The sequence below is a fragment of the Zalophus californianus genome, chromosome 4 (genome assembly GCF_009762305.2).
Source record: "Zalophus californianus isolate mZalCal1 chromosome 4, mZalCal1.pri.v2, whole genome shotgun sequence".
Classification (NCBI taxonomy): Eukaryota; Metazoa; Chordata; class Mammalia; order Carnivora; family Otariidae; genus Zalophus; species Zalophus californianus.
Window position 1 is genome coordinate 6,454,055 of NC_045598.1, and position 13,180 is coordinate 6,467,234.

Below are 13,180 nucleotides of genomic sequence, written 5' to 3' on the forward strand. Positions count from 1 at the left end.
TGCAGACATGAGAAAAGCCTGCTGACGCACATCGTTCTTCTTCTTCTTTTTTTTTTTTTAAAGATTTTATTTATTTATTTGACACAGAAAGAGATAGTGAGAGAGGGAACACAAGCAGGGGGAGTGGGAGAGGGAGAAGCAGGCTTCCCGCGGAGCAGGGAGCCCGATGCGGGGCTCGATCCCAGGACCCCAGGATCACGACCCGAGCCAAAGGCAGACGCTTAACGACTGAGCCACCCAGGCGCCCCTCTTCTTCTTCTTCTTTTTTTTTTAAGATTTTATTTTTAAGTGATCTCTACACCCAACGTGGGGCTCAAATCCACAACTCTGAGATCAAGAGTTGCATGATCTACCGACAGCCAGCCAGGCACCACTGATGCCCACCCATCCTAGAAGCAGACAGAGATGGATAAACAGAGCCCTGGACCGGGAAAGTAAAAATCCAGATGGGACCGCTAGCCCTTGTCAAGGATAAAAAGCCCCACGTTCAAGGAAGGGGTGTCTGAGGCGGTGCCCCACTGCCCATGCTCAAGAACAAGGGCACCATACGTTCTGCTCACTCTGTCCGCCAAACCCAGTCCACCTGGTGAGCTCTCCACATTTAAGAACAAGGAACAGAGGTGCAGAGACATTAAGCAACTTGATCCAGGTGTCTTGGGTATGAAACAGCAAAGCAAGATCTAGAACCTAGGTCTTCTGTGTCTCAGGCCAGTGATCTCTCTACTACATTTCCCACCTGAGCGGACCTCGTAGGGCTCCTGTCAAAGGTTCACCATCAGAGATTAAAAATCCTTTATGGTCGGGGTGCCTGACTCTCTTGATTTCAGCTCAGATCTTGATCTCAGGGTTGTGAGTTTAAAATAAAAAAAAAAATCTTCTAGGGGCGCCTGGGTGGCTCAGTGGGTTAAGCATCTGCCTTTGGCTCAAGTCATGATCTCAGGGTCCAGGGATCAAGTCCCGAGTCGGGCTTCCTGCTCATCGGGGAATCTGCTTCTCCCTCTGCCCCTGCCCCTCCCCCTGCTCACGCTCTCTCGCTCACTCATTCTCTCAAATAAACAAATAAAACCTTTAAAAAAGTCCTCTATGGTCAACAAGCTTCTCTTTGAAAGTGAAAACACTACAGGGCAAGCTAATAGTGTAGGTCTAAATCTCTAGTTGGCAGTGAAATATTGCTCTGACTTGCTTTGTTCTTTAGGGAACTATTTTATATAAGACTGTTTTCAGAGACAGCAAATCCAGATCAGACAGGTTTTAGCAGCAAAGGAAATCTATTGGTTTACCTAACTGGAAAATTCAGGGGAGGTCTGGCTTCGAGCAGAGCTGACCCCAGTGCTCGCACCATGCCATCAGCGTGGAGCTCGTTGTCCCTCAGCTCTGCTCTGTCTTGTTCTCACGTGAGCCTTCCCCCCAGGGTGGGCCCCAGCAGCTGCAGGATTCCCTCCTCTCAGCTCCACAGCCAAGGGGGAGACCTGGAATAGAGACCTGCATCCAAAGTGGGACCCTGGGGAGAAGATCTTCAGCAAAAGGGAGACCAGTAAAGAAGTCCACCCAGTGACAGGAAATGGCGAGGAAACCTGACGGTCCAGGTCTCAGACACTGAGGGAGGGGTAAAAACGTAGGCCTTGCGGGGGGCACCTGGGTGGCTCAGTCGTTAAGTGTCTGCCTTCAGCTCAGGTCATGGTCCCAGGGTCCTGGGATCGAGCCCCGCATCGGGCTCCCAGCTCCGCGGGAGGCTGCTTCTCCCTCTCCCGCTCCCCCCGCTTGTGTTCCCTCTCTCGCTGTGTCTTTCTCTGTCAAATAAATAAATAAAAATCTTTAAAACAAAAACAAACAAACAAACAAACAAAACAAATATAGGCCTTGGGCATTCCAGAAGCACAGGCCGGCCCTCTGCTGGCTTTAGGGTTCAAATGCACATGATGTGCATGTTAAAAGAATACAAAAATAAAAACAGGGAAGAAAAAAGTAAACCAAAAGTTTGACAACTTCAGGTGACTGACGGGAACAAACACAAAAATATTTGGGGCATAATTGCAGATATTTAATAATGACCAGGGATTTTAGGTGACATTAAGAAGTTCTTTTGAATTTTGGTATATGAAATAGAGGTATTGTATAAAAACAAGGCTTTATTTTTTTTAAGATTTATTTGTTTATTTGGAGGGGGAGGGGCAGAGGGAGGGAGAATCTCAAGCAGACTCCGTGCTCAGCACAGAGCCTGACGTGGGGCTTGATCCTATAACCCTGAGATCATGACCTGAGCTGAAATCAAGAGTCAGATGTTCAACTGACTGAGCCACCCAGGGACCCCAACAAGGCTTTATTTTTTAGAGATCCATAGTATATTTCAGGATGAAATGTCATGATGTCTGTAATGTACCCTTAAATATTTCAGCAAAGAAGGAGGAGAGGAAATATGGCAAATTTATAAGTTGTTTTTTTTTTTTAAATCATTCCTTGGTGGGGGGGGAAATGGTCATTACGAGGATGTGTCTAGGAGTCGTAGGTGTTTGCAGCCTTTCTAGACTGAGAATAGGAACAGAGACAGCAGGGCAACAAGAAGTGGGGCCCGGGACCCTCACGGTTGGTCACATCCTGTCCCCTTACAGGAGCAAACAGGTGAATTGCAAAGTCGGGTAATTTGACAGGAGCCCTGACCCCTGTTCACGCCCCATTTCCAACCTTGGCCAGTGGTGCTGACCCACCCCTCTCAGAGAGCAAAGCGCTCAGGTCCTTCCTTCCCTGGTGACCCCGAGACAGGGCCAGGGTGCTGGCACCCACCAGTCCATGTAGGTACAGACCCTGCATCACCCAAGAAAAGGCTTTCACTCTGAGGCTCCTGTCCGGAGGTTGGAAATGATTAGTGGGGCTCCCTTTCCACCAGGACATGGCCTGGGGGCAGACTCTGGGGACAGAAGGTGGCTGAGATGGCAGGTTCCCTTGGACCTGAATCACAAAGGGGGGTGTGATGTCTGCGCCCGCCCTCACCCAGGTGCCGAGCAGGGGTCTAGGACGGGACCAGGGGACGGGGGCCATACAGAGGTGGGGACGAAGGGCTGGGCTCCAAGCAGGAAGGCTGGGGACCCGTGTGGGAAGGACATCCAGCTGGGGGAAGCTGCCTGCTCTCACTCACACTGAATACTTGGGGTCACCCACCACGAGCAGCACTCTGCAAGCTGACTGAGTTGGCTTCCCCAGAAGCAGAGCCTGATCGAGGATTCCAGGGCAAGTCGGTCATTTGGATAGGGGAAGAAAATGAGCAGGCATCCGCTGCTTCAGCCCCCAGAGTTGCACAAACGTGTAGAACACCCTCAGACTGATCCCAACGGAGGGACAAGGGCACCCCAAGGCGTCTGCCCATCAACTCCGCCGGCAAGTGGGGGACAGGGCTGCCACAGGGGCGGCCACCCCCAGCTCTCGTGGGTCACCCTGGGCTCAGAAGACCCTCTTTGGGGAAAGAGGAGAGCAGAGCCGGGATTCACAGCTATGCTGTCTGGCTCCAGAGCCCAGCTGGAATGGGCTGGGCTGTGTTTAGAGATGGCGAATTGCCCGTCAATGAAGGCATTCATGCAGAGGCCTGATGACAACAGTAGGAATGTTGAACAAGGGATTCCTACCAGGGACAGGCACTAAGAGACAAAGTCCCTTTCAGTATTGAAATCCATGATCTTTTGAATGGGTAGGGCTGGGGGGAGGCTAAAACGCCCCCCACCCCTTGAGTGGGCTCCAGGAGTTCCACAAATACACCCCCGCCCCCTCGAGTTCACACAGGACCCGCCGGGCAATTAACGGACATGCGGGCTGGTTTTCTAGCAGACTGACCACCAAGCAGGCAGTGAGGGCCTGCCTGGGAGACACCTGGCCCCACCCCTGGGGGACAGCACATCGGAGCCCAAACCCTGCTAGCCGTGCAATCAGCCAGCCCAGAGGCCTCTCCCCCAAGCCCTTCCTGATGCCCGTGAGCCCTGTTAGCCTCAGGGAAGCTCAGGGCTGTCCAGACCCCACGTGGACAAGGCTGGCTCCACCTCACCTCCTGGGCTCAGGGTTCTCATCTGTAAAATGAGGACAATGATGAGACCATCACCGAGGTCCCAACTTTCAGGGACTGTGGGGTTCAGGCAAGGGAGTGGCGGCCAAGCCTGGGCTTCTAGAACAGCTCAGTCACTCTTGGTGAAGCTGAGAATAGCACAGTCTGAATTACAAAGAAGCCTGGGTTGTGGAATCATTACAATATGCTCTATGTTTTCTTCATTCAAGTACACAACATATGGCAGATTGTTAATCAAGTACTTAGAACCCCGAGATCTTGGCTCACGCCCTTCCTTCTGGGAACTTTGACCTAAGCAACCTTCCTTATCTACAGAGTCACCTTCTTGCAGCACCTGGGCTTAGGCATGAAGATTGCTGTGTTAACCAAGCAAAGTACAAAGAACTAGTCTTCATTCTCACACGAAGCACGAGACAGGGGCATGTGCAGTGACTCAGTCTGAACCCCAAACCTCAGAACAACAATGCTGCCAAGGCCGCGCAGGGAGGGTCTGAGGCTGTTACAGCTTGGAGCCCCGGGTCACCTGGTTGGGAATTAAACCCAGTCAATAAACACTTATTGAGCACCTGCTGGAAGCGCTGGGAAGGCATACGCTAAGTGCCGTCAAGCACTCTGCTCTCCAAGGCTGTGCCACCTGCATGGGGTAGCTGATAGAGGGAATGCTGTTCTGTACAATGGACATGGGGAAGAAATCCCAAGAAATTTAGGGCCTTGCTTCTAGGACATGGGAGTCTGTGGCCGAGTGGGGACTAGACTTTAGGCCTCTTGATTTCCAAGATCACACCAACTCCCCACTGCATGCACAATGCCTAGAGACAGGTGGTTTACCGATGTGGATTTTTAATATATTTTTATTAATCATTTCTTTTATTTAAAATGTACAAATTGATATTTGGACACATACATACATCCGTGATATTACCCCACAGTCAAGATAATGAACATTTCCACTATTCCAAAAGTTACCCCCAGGCAGCGACTGATCTGTTTTCTGTAACTTTAGATTAGTTTGCATTTTTAAGAGATTTTATTTATTTGAGAGAGAGAAAGGAGCAGAGGGAGAGGGAGAGAGAATCCCAAGCAGACTCCCTGCTGAGTGTGGAGCCTGACTCGGGGCTTGATCTCACTCACGACCTGGACTGAAAACAAGAATTGGAAGCTTAACTGATTGAGCCACCAAGGTGCCCTGATTAGTTTGCATTTTCTACAATTTTATATAAGTGAAATAATACAGTATGTACTTTTTGTGGGGGGGGGGGGTCTGGCTTCTTTCACTCACCAGAATTACCTTGAGATCCATGCATATTGTAGCACTTGTCCATCATTCCTATCTTTTTATTGCTGAGTAGTACTCTGTTGTATGGATGTACCACAATTGGTTTATCCACTCACCTAGGGATGCACTTTTACATTGTTTCCAATTTGGGGCCGTTACAAATAAATCGGGTATAGACATTTGCATACAAGCCTGTGTACGGACAAATGCTCTACTTTGGATAAATACATGGGAGTGGAATGCTGGCTCACTCGTAGATGTACCATTCCCTTTTTAAGAGACTGGCAAACTGGTTTTAATTTGCATTTCTCTAATTACTAATAATATTGCGCACCTTTTCCCATGCTTATTTACGATCTATTTCTTCTTTGGTGAAGTATCTAAAACTTTTGCCCATTTTTTTATTGGGTTGTAAGTTTTCTTATTATGGAGTTTTGAGGATTCTTTATACTTTAATCCATCTAGATGCCAGTCTTTCTCAGCTATATGATTTGCAAATATTTTCTGCTGGTCTGCTTGTGTTTTCATTATCACAGCAGTCCCATGTATCAATATTTACTTTTACGAATTGTATTTTCGGTGCTGTCTTCGTATAAGCCAAAGTCTCAAGTATTTATCTCTCATGTTCTGTTCTACAAGTTTTAGAATTTAAGGTTTTAATTTAGGCCTATGATCCATTTGGAGTTAATCTTTATAAGTGAGGTATGGATAGAAGATACTATTTTTTACACGTGGATGTAATCACCCAGCACATTTGTGAGGAATACTATCCTGGGTGCCTGGGTGGCTCAGTCGGTTAAGTATCTGACTCTTGGTTTCAGCTCAGGTCATGATCTCTGGGTCCTGAGATTGAGCCCCAGGTGGGGCTCTGTGCTCAGCGTGGAGTCTGCTTGTCCCCCTCCCTCTGCTCCTCCCTCTGCTCCTCCCCTTGCTCTCTGTCTTGAATAAAGAAATAAATAAAATCTTAAACAAACAAACAAAAAATACTATCCTGTCATGGGGCTCCTGGGTGGCACAATGAGTTGAGCGCCCAACTCTTGGTTTTGGCTCAGGTCGTGATCTCAGGGTTGTGAGATCCAGCCCCGAGTCAGGCTCCATGCTCAGCATGGAGTCTGCTTTGGTTTCTCTCCTTCTCCCTCTTTCTCTGCTCCTCCCGCTCATGTTCTCTCTCTCTCTCTCTCTCTCTCCCCCTCAAATAAATAAAAATAAATCTTAACAAGAAAAGAACTATTATCCTGGTACCATTCAATTGTTTTTGTCAATATCTGTTGTTATGTGTGTTTATTTCCAGATTCTTTATTGTGTTCCATTGATCTATTTTCTACGATGTACTGTTCTGCTTATGGTTTTATAGTAAGTCTTGACATTAGGTCATACAGTCATCCAACTGCATCTTTTTCAAAGTTCTTTTGGTTATTATAGGCTCTTTGCATTTCTACCTAAATTGTAGAATCAGCTTGTCAATTTCTATCCCCCCTAAAAAAGCCTGCTGGGACTTTGGTTGGAATTGTGTTGAATTTATAGATCTATTTGGGGAGGATTAAGCCAACCTTGCATTTCTAGACTAAACTCCAGTTGGTCATGATAGTTTATGATTCTTATAACATATTACTGGAGTCTGCTAAAATTTGGTTAATATTTTTGTATCTATGTTCACGAAGGATAGTGGTCTGTGGTTTTATTGTAATGTCCTTAGTCTGGTTTTGGTGTAAGGGTAATGCAGGCTGCATAGAATTACCTCTCTTGCCCAGCTGCCCCTGCCACAGGGCGAGTGGAAGCTGCCTCCCCAGAAAGGCAGTGGAGTCCAGAGCCTTGGCCTCTAGCTCTTCCAATTCTCTAACCAATGCATTAATCAGGAGTCAAGCCTCCACATCAGTCGCTGAACTTGAAAAGTTTTACTTTAAAGAAGTGCATCCATACATCATGTGGGTTTGGTGCTAGTGTAGAATCAGAGAATGGAGTTCTGATTGGCCAACCACCCCTCGACTAGATCAGGGACTCAAGTTTCCAAGGTCTTCCAGCTGCCAAGGTGGGGGCACCCAAGCCTCAGAGTTCTCACCCTCCCTGAAGACCCGGGTGGCGTGGAGTTCTCAGAGAAGGAAGCCTTGAATGCACCACCTGGGGACATGTGTTTCCTTGGCGAACAGACAGTATTCGAGGCCTGACATCTGTGATTTCCTCCTGCTCCTCAGGAAACTCCCCTCTGTTCCTCTTGGCAAAAATTCGGTTTACTCCACAAATGCTTGGCCCTTGGTCTCAGAAATAGCCACGCAGATGTAAAAAGCAGCGAGGAAGCAGATTCTAGCGAAAATGAAACTGTAGGCACCAATGACCTCCTAGGCCAAGGGACAGGAAAATGGGAGAATGGGGGAGGGAAGTAGTGACAGAGACAGTTCTGGGCGAGGCCTTTGTGAGTCACAGAGGAATTTCTTGGTGGCCAGTTTTACTTTATTTCTGAAGGAGAGAAACAGCTAGAAAACTGAGTCCCACCCTTGTGTCAAAAAGGGCTTGTTAGCCCTCTCACGACAGGGACGTGATGTTCTCTGGGACGCTGTACACGTCCTCAGGACAGGGGAAGGAGACTGGGGTGGGACATCTGTTCCCTTGGCTCCAGCTTGATTTCTATTGCCTTTGAACGTGGCAGACGAGAGGTCCCACGTGATTGGTCCTTCATTATCTGAGCGAGGGAGCTCCTTTCAGTAAGTAGGAAACTGCCTTATTTACAGAGTTTGAAGCCGTGCCACATGTGTTTTATGGACCTTGTAAGTGTCTGAGAGCTGCCCCCTTGTCGAATTAGTAGAGGGGGAAGCCCTGCATCTTTCCTGGAGCCCCTTCTGCCTCGGGGGTGGCACGGTGGACCGGCAGTGGGGGTAAGGGGCTGCCCACACGTGCTTCCTGCTGGACAACCCCATTCACCTGGATGGAAGGGACAAGAAGCCCACCGTGAAGTTGGAGAGCCAGGGCAGTCCCGTCTACCATGAAGGTGACTGTCGGGAAGACTGCAGGAAGGTCTCAGTCCTCACCACAGAGGGGATGACCTTGAGGCAGAGAGCACAGGACGAGTGGAGCAGAGAGGGGCTCAAGGGCCCTCGAGGACTAGTGGTACCTGGCTGGCTCTGGCCCCCAACCTAGACCTCCCGGAGACCAGTCCGTTCCAGATGGCCAAGGGAAGAAGCTGACATCTCTCACACGGCTTCCTATCCCTTCGGGCTCCCCCTTGGTGCACCCACAGCTGCGCGGCATGGGGACAACCTCCCTGCATGGGCCCCAACGTCACACCAAGTCCACTCTCCCCTGGTGTTCGTGCCAGTTTGAAACTCTCAGTGAAGGGGGAGCAGACTCGCGGAGAGATTGTGCCTGGGACGTGCTGCCCCCCTGTGGTGGGTATGGGGAATCGCGGGCTCCTGCTGCTTGCACCTTGCCTGGGGTATTTCTCAAACTTTCTTCGTTAAGATTTGTCTAAAATGTCCTCAGCCATTTTCCCCCCAGTCACCATCCCTCATATCTATAGCTTTCTATATAAAAAGAGCAACATTCTGTCCCTCCCCCCTAACCACCTTCCAACCCTTGAAGATGATATGGCCACAATGAAAATACACAGCCTCACTGGACGGAGATGGACAGGAATTCAAACCCCAGAATGAGCTGCCCTTAGGAAGTCAAATGTGAGACCCCTCCAACCCAGTGAGGAGGGGGCCTCTTCTTCAAGGCTCTGTACCCCAAAACGGTGAGGGCAATTATCTGTACTGCCCACCCTGTCTTGTTTCCCTCTCCACTTCCAGAAGACTGGCAGCCGAACAGTCCTTTAGAACTTGGCTCACCTGTCAAATCCGTGCACCATCTGATCCTGAGTCTGTGGGCACGTCTGAAGACCCACATTCTTCAGGCAGGAGCCCGAGGCCCAGAGAAAGCCCAGGCAGGAAGGGGCAGAACTCAGGTTCTTGACACAAACACCAGCACTCTTCCCACTGGGCCCTCCTGCCTCCACATTCGAGGCTCACCAGGAAGGCTTCCGGCTGAAAACCCCACCTAACTAGACTTAAACTCGACTGTGTCGCTCTGTGTGTTGTTCACAGCTGTATCTCTGGGTACTCCATCAATGTGTACTGAACAGATCGATACCTTTGTTTTGGTGTTTGGACGGCTCTTTCAAAACCAAGATTCTGCAGGGAATGTTCTTTTTTTTTTAATTTTTTATTGTTATGTTAATCACCATATATTACATCATTTGTTATGGTAAGTGTTCCATGATTCATTGTTTGTTCATAACACCCAGTGCTCCATGCAGAACGTGCCCTCTTTAATACCCATCACCAGGCTACCCCATCCCCCTACCCTCCTCCCCTCTAGAACCCTCAGTTTGTTTTTCAGAGTCCATCATCTCTCCTGGTTCGTCTCCCCCTCTGACTTACTCCCCTTCATTCTTCCTCTCCTGCTATCTTCTTCTTTTTCTTTTTTCTTAAAATATGTTGCGTTATTTGTTTCAGAAGTACAGATCTGTGATTCAACAGTCTTGCACAATTCACAGCGCTCACCATAGCACATACCCTCCCCAATGTCTATCACCCAGCCACCCCATCCGTCCCACCCCCGACCACTCCAGCAACCCTCAGTTTGTTCCTGAGATTAAGAATTCCTCATATCAGTGAGGCATATGATACATGTCTTTCTCTGATTGACTTATTTCACTCAGCCTAACACCCTCCAGTTCCATCCATGTCGTTGCAAACGGTAAGATCTCATTCCTTTTGATGGCTGCATAATATTCCATTGTGTATACATACCACATCTTCTTTATCCATTCATCTGTCGATGGACATCTTGGCTCTTTCCACAGTTTGGCTATTGTGGACATTGCTGCTATAAACATTGGGGTGCACGGACCCCTTCGGGTCCCTACATTTGTATCTTTGGGGTAAATACCCAGTAGTGCAATTGCTGGATCGAATGGTAGCTCTAATTTCAACTGTTTGAGGAACCTCCATACTGTTTTCCAGAGGGGTTGCACCAGCTTGCATTCCCACCAACAGTGTAGGAGGGTTCCCCTTTCTCCACATCCCCACCAACATCTGTCGTTTCCTGACTTGTTAATTTTAGCCATTCTGACTGGTGTGAGGTGGTATCTCATTGAGGTTTTGATTTGGATTTCCCTGATGCCGAGCATTGTTGAGCACTTTTTCATGTGCCTGTTGGCCATTTGGATGTCTTCTTTGGAAAAATGTCTGTTCATGTTTTCTGCCCATTTCTTGATTGGATTATTTGTTCTTTGGGTGTTGAGTTTGATAAGTTCTTTATAGATTTTGGACACTAGCCCTTTATCTGATATGTCATTTGCAAATATTTTCTCCCATTCTGTCGGTTGTCATTTGGTTTTGTGGACTGTTTCTTTTGCTGTGCAAAAGCTTTTTATCTTGATGAAATCCCAATAGTTCATTTTTGCCCTGGCTTCCTGTGCCTTTGGTGATGTTTCTAGGAAGAAGTTGCTGCGGCTGAGGTCGAAGAGGTTGCTACCTGTGTTCTCCTTTAGGATTTGGATGGACTCCTGTCTCACGTTTAGGTCTTTCAACCATTTGGAGTCTATTTTTGTGTGTGGTGTAAGGAAATGGTCCAGTTTCATTCTTCTGCATGTGGCTGTCCAATTTTCCCAACACCATTTGTTGAAGAGACTGTATTTTTTTCATTGGACATTCTTTCCTGCTTTGTCAAAGATAAGTTGACCATAGAGTTGAGGGTCCATTTCTGGGCTCTCGATTCTGTTCCATTGATCTATGTGTCTGTTTTTGTGCCAGTACCATACTGTCTTGATGATGACAGCTTTGTAATAGAGCCGGAAGTCTGGAATTGTGATGCCGCCAGCTTTGCTTTTCTTTTTCAATATTCCTCTGGCTATTCGGGGTCTCTTCGGGTTCCATACAAATTTTAGGATTATTTGTTCCATTTCTTTGAAAAAAGTGGATGGTATTTTGATGGGCATTGCATTGAATGTGTAGATTGCTCTAGGTAGCACTGACATCTTCACAATGTTGGTTCTCCCAATCCATGAGCATGGAACGTTTTTCCATTTCTTTGTGTCTTCTTCAATTTCTTTCCTGAGTATTTTATAGTTTTCTGAGTACAGATCCTTTGCCTCTTTGGTTAAATTTATTCCTAGGTATCTTATGGTTTTGGGTGCAATTGTGAATGGGATCGACTCCTTGATTTGTCTCTCTTCTGTCTTGTTGTTGGTGTATAGGAATGCCACTGATTTCTGTGCATTGATTTTATAGCCTGCTACTTGACTGAATTCCTGTATGAGTTCTAGCAGTTTTGGGGTGGAGTCTTTTGGGTTTTCGACATACAGTATCATATCATCTGCAAACAGTGAGAGTTTGACTTCCTCTTTGCCGATTTGGATGCCTTTGATTTCTTTTTGTTCTCTGATTGCTGTGGCTAGGACTTCTAATACTATGTTGAATAGCAGTGGTGAGAGTGGACATCCCTGCCGCGTTCCTGACCTTAGGGGAAAGGCTCTCAGCTTTCCCCCATTGAGAATGATATTCGCTGTAGGTTTTTCGTAGATGGCTTTTATGATATTGAGGTATGTACCCTCTATCCCTATACTCTGAAGAGTTTTGATCAAGAAAGGATGCTGTACTTTGTCAAATGCTTTTTCTGCATCTATTGAGAGGATCATATGATTCTTGTTCTTTCTTTTGTTAATGTATTGTATCACGTTGATTGATTTGTGGATGTTGAACCAGCCTTGCAGCCCACGGATAAATCCCACTTGGTCGTGGTGAATAATCCTTTTAATGTATTGTTGGATCCTATTGGCTAGTATTTTGGTGAGCATTTTTGCATCCATGTTCATCAAGGATATTGGTCTGTAATTCTCCCTTTTGATGGGATCTTTGTCTGGTTTTGGGATCAAGGTAATGCTGGCCTCATAAAATGAGTTTGGAAGTTTTCCTTCCATTTCTGTTTTTTGGAACAGTTTCAGGAGAATAGGTATTAATTCTTCTTTAAATGTCTGATAGAATTCCCCTGGGAAGCCATCTGGCCCTGGGCTTTTGTTTGTTGGGAGATTTTTGATGACTGCTTCAATTTCCTTAGTGGTTATAGGTCTGTTCAGCTTTTCTATTTCTTCCTGGTTCAGTTTTGGTAGTTGATACATCTCTAGGAATGCACCCATTTCTTCCAGGTTATCTAATTTGCTGGCATAGAGTTGCTCATGATATGTTCTTATAATTGTTTGTATTTCTTTGGTGTTGGTTGTGATCTCTCCTCTTTCATTCATGATTTTGTTGATTTGGGTCATTTCTCTTTTCTTTTTGATCAGTCTGGCCAGGGGTTTATCAATCTTGTTAATTCTTTCAAAGAACCAGCTCCTAGTTTCGTGGATCTGTTCTACTGTTCTTTTGGTTTCTATTTCATTGATTTCTGCTCTGATCTTTATGATTTCTCTTCTCCTGCTGGGTTTAGGCTTTATTTGCTGTTCTTTCTCCAGCTCCTTTAGGTGTAGGGTTAGGTTGTGTATTTGAGACCTTTCTTGTTTCTTGAGAAAGGCTTGTATTGCTATGTACTTTCCTCTTAGGACTGCCTTTGCTGTATCCCAAAGATTTTGGACAGTTGTGTTTTCATTTTCATTGGTTTCCATGAATTGTTTTAATTCTTCTTTAATTTCCCGGTTGACCCATTCATTCTTTAGTAGGATGCTCTTTAGCCTCCATGTATTTGAGTTCTTTCCGACTTTCCTCTTGTGATTGAGTTCTAGTTTCAAAGCATTGTGGTCTGAAAATATGCAGGGAATAATCCCAATCTTTTGGTACCGGTTGAGACCTGATTTGTGACCTAGGATGTGATCAATTCTGGAGAAT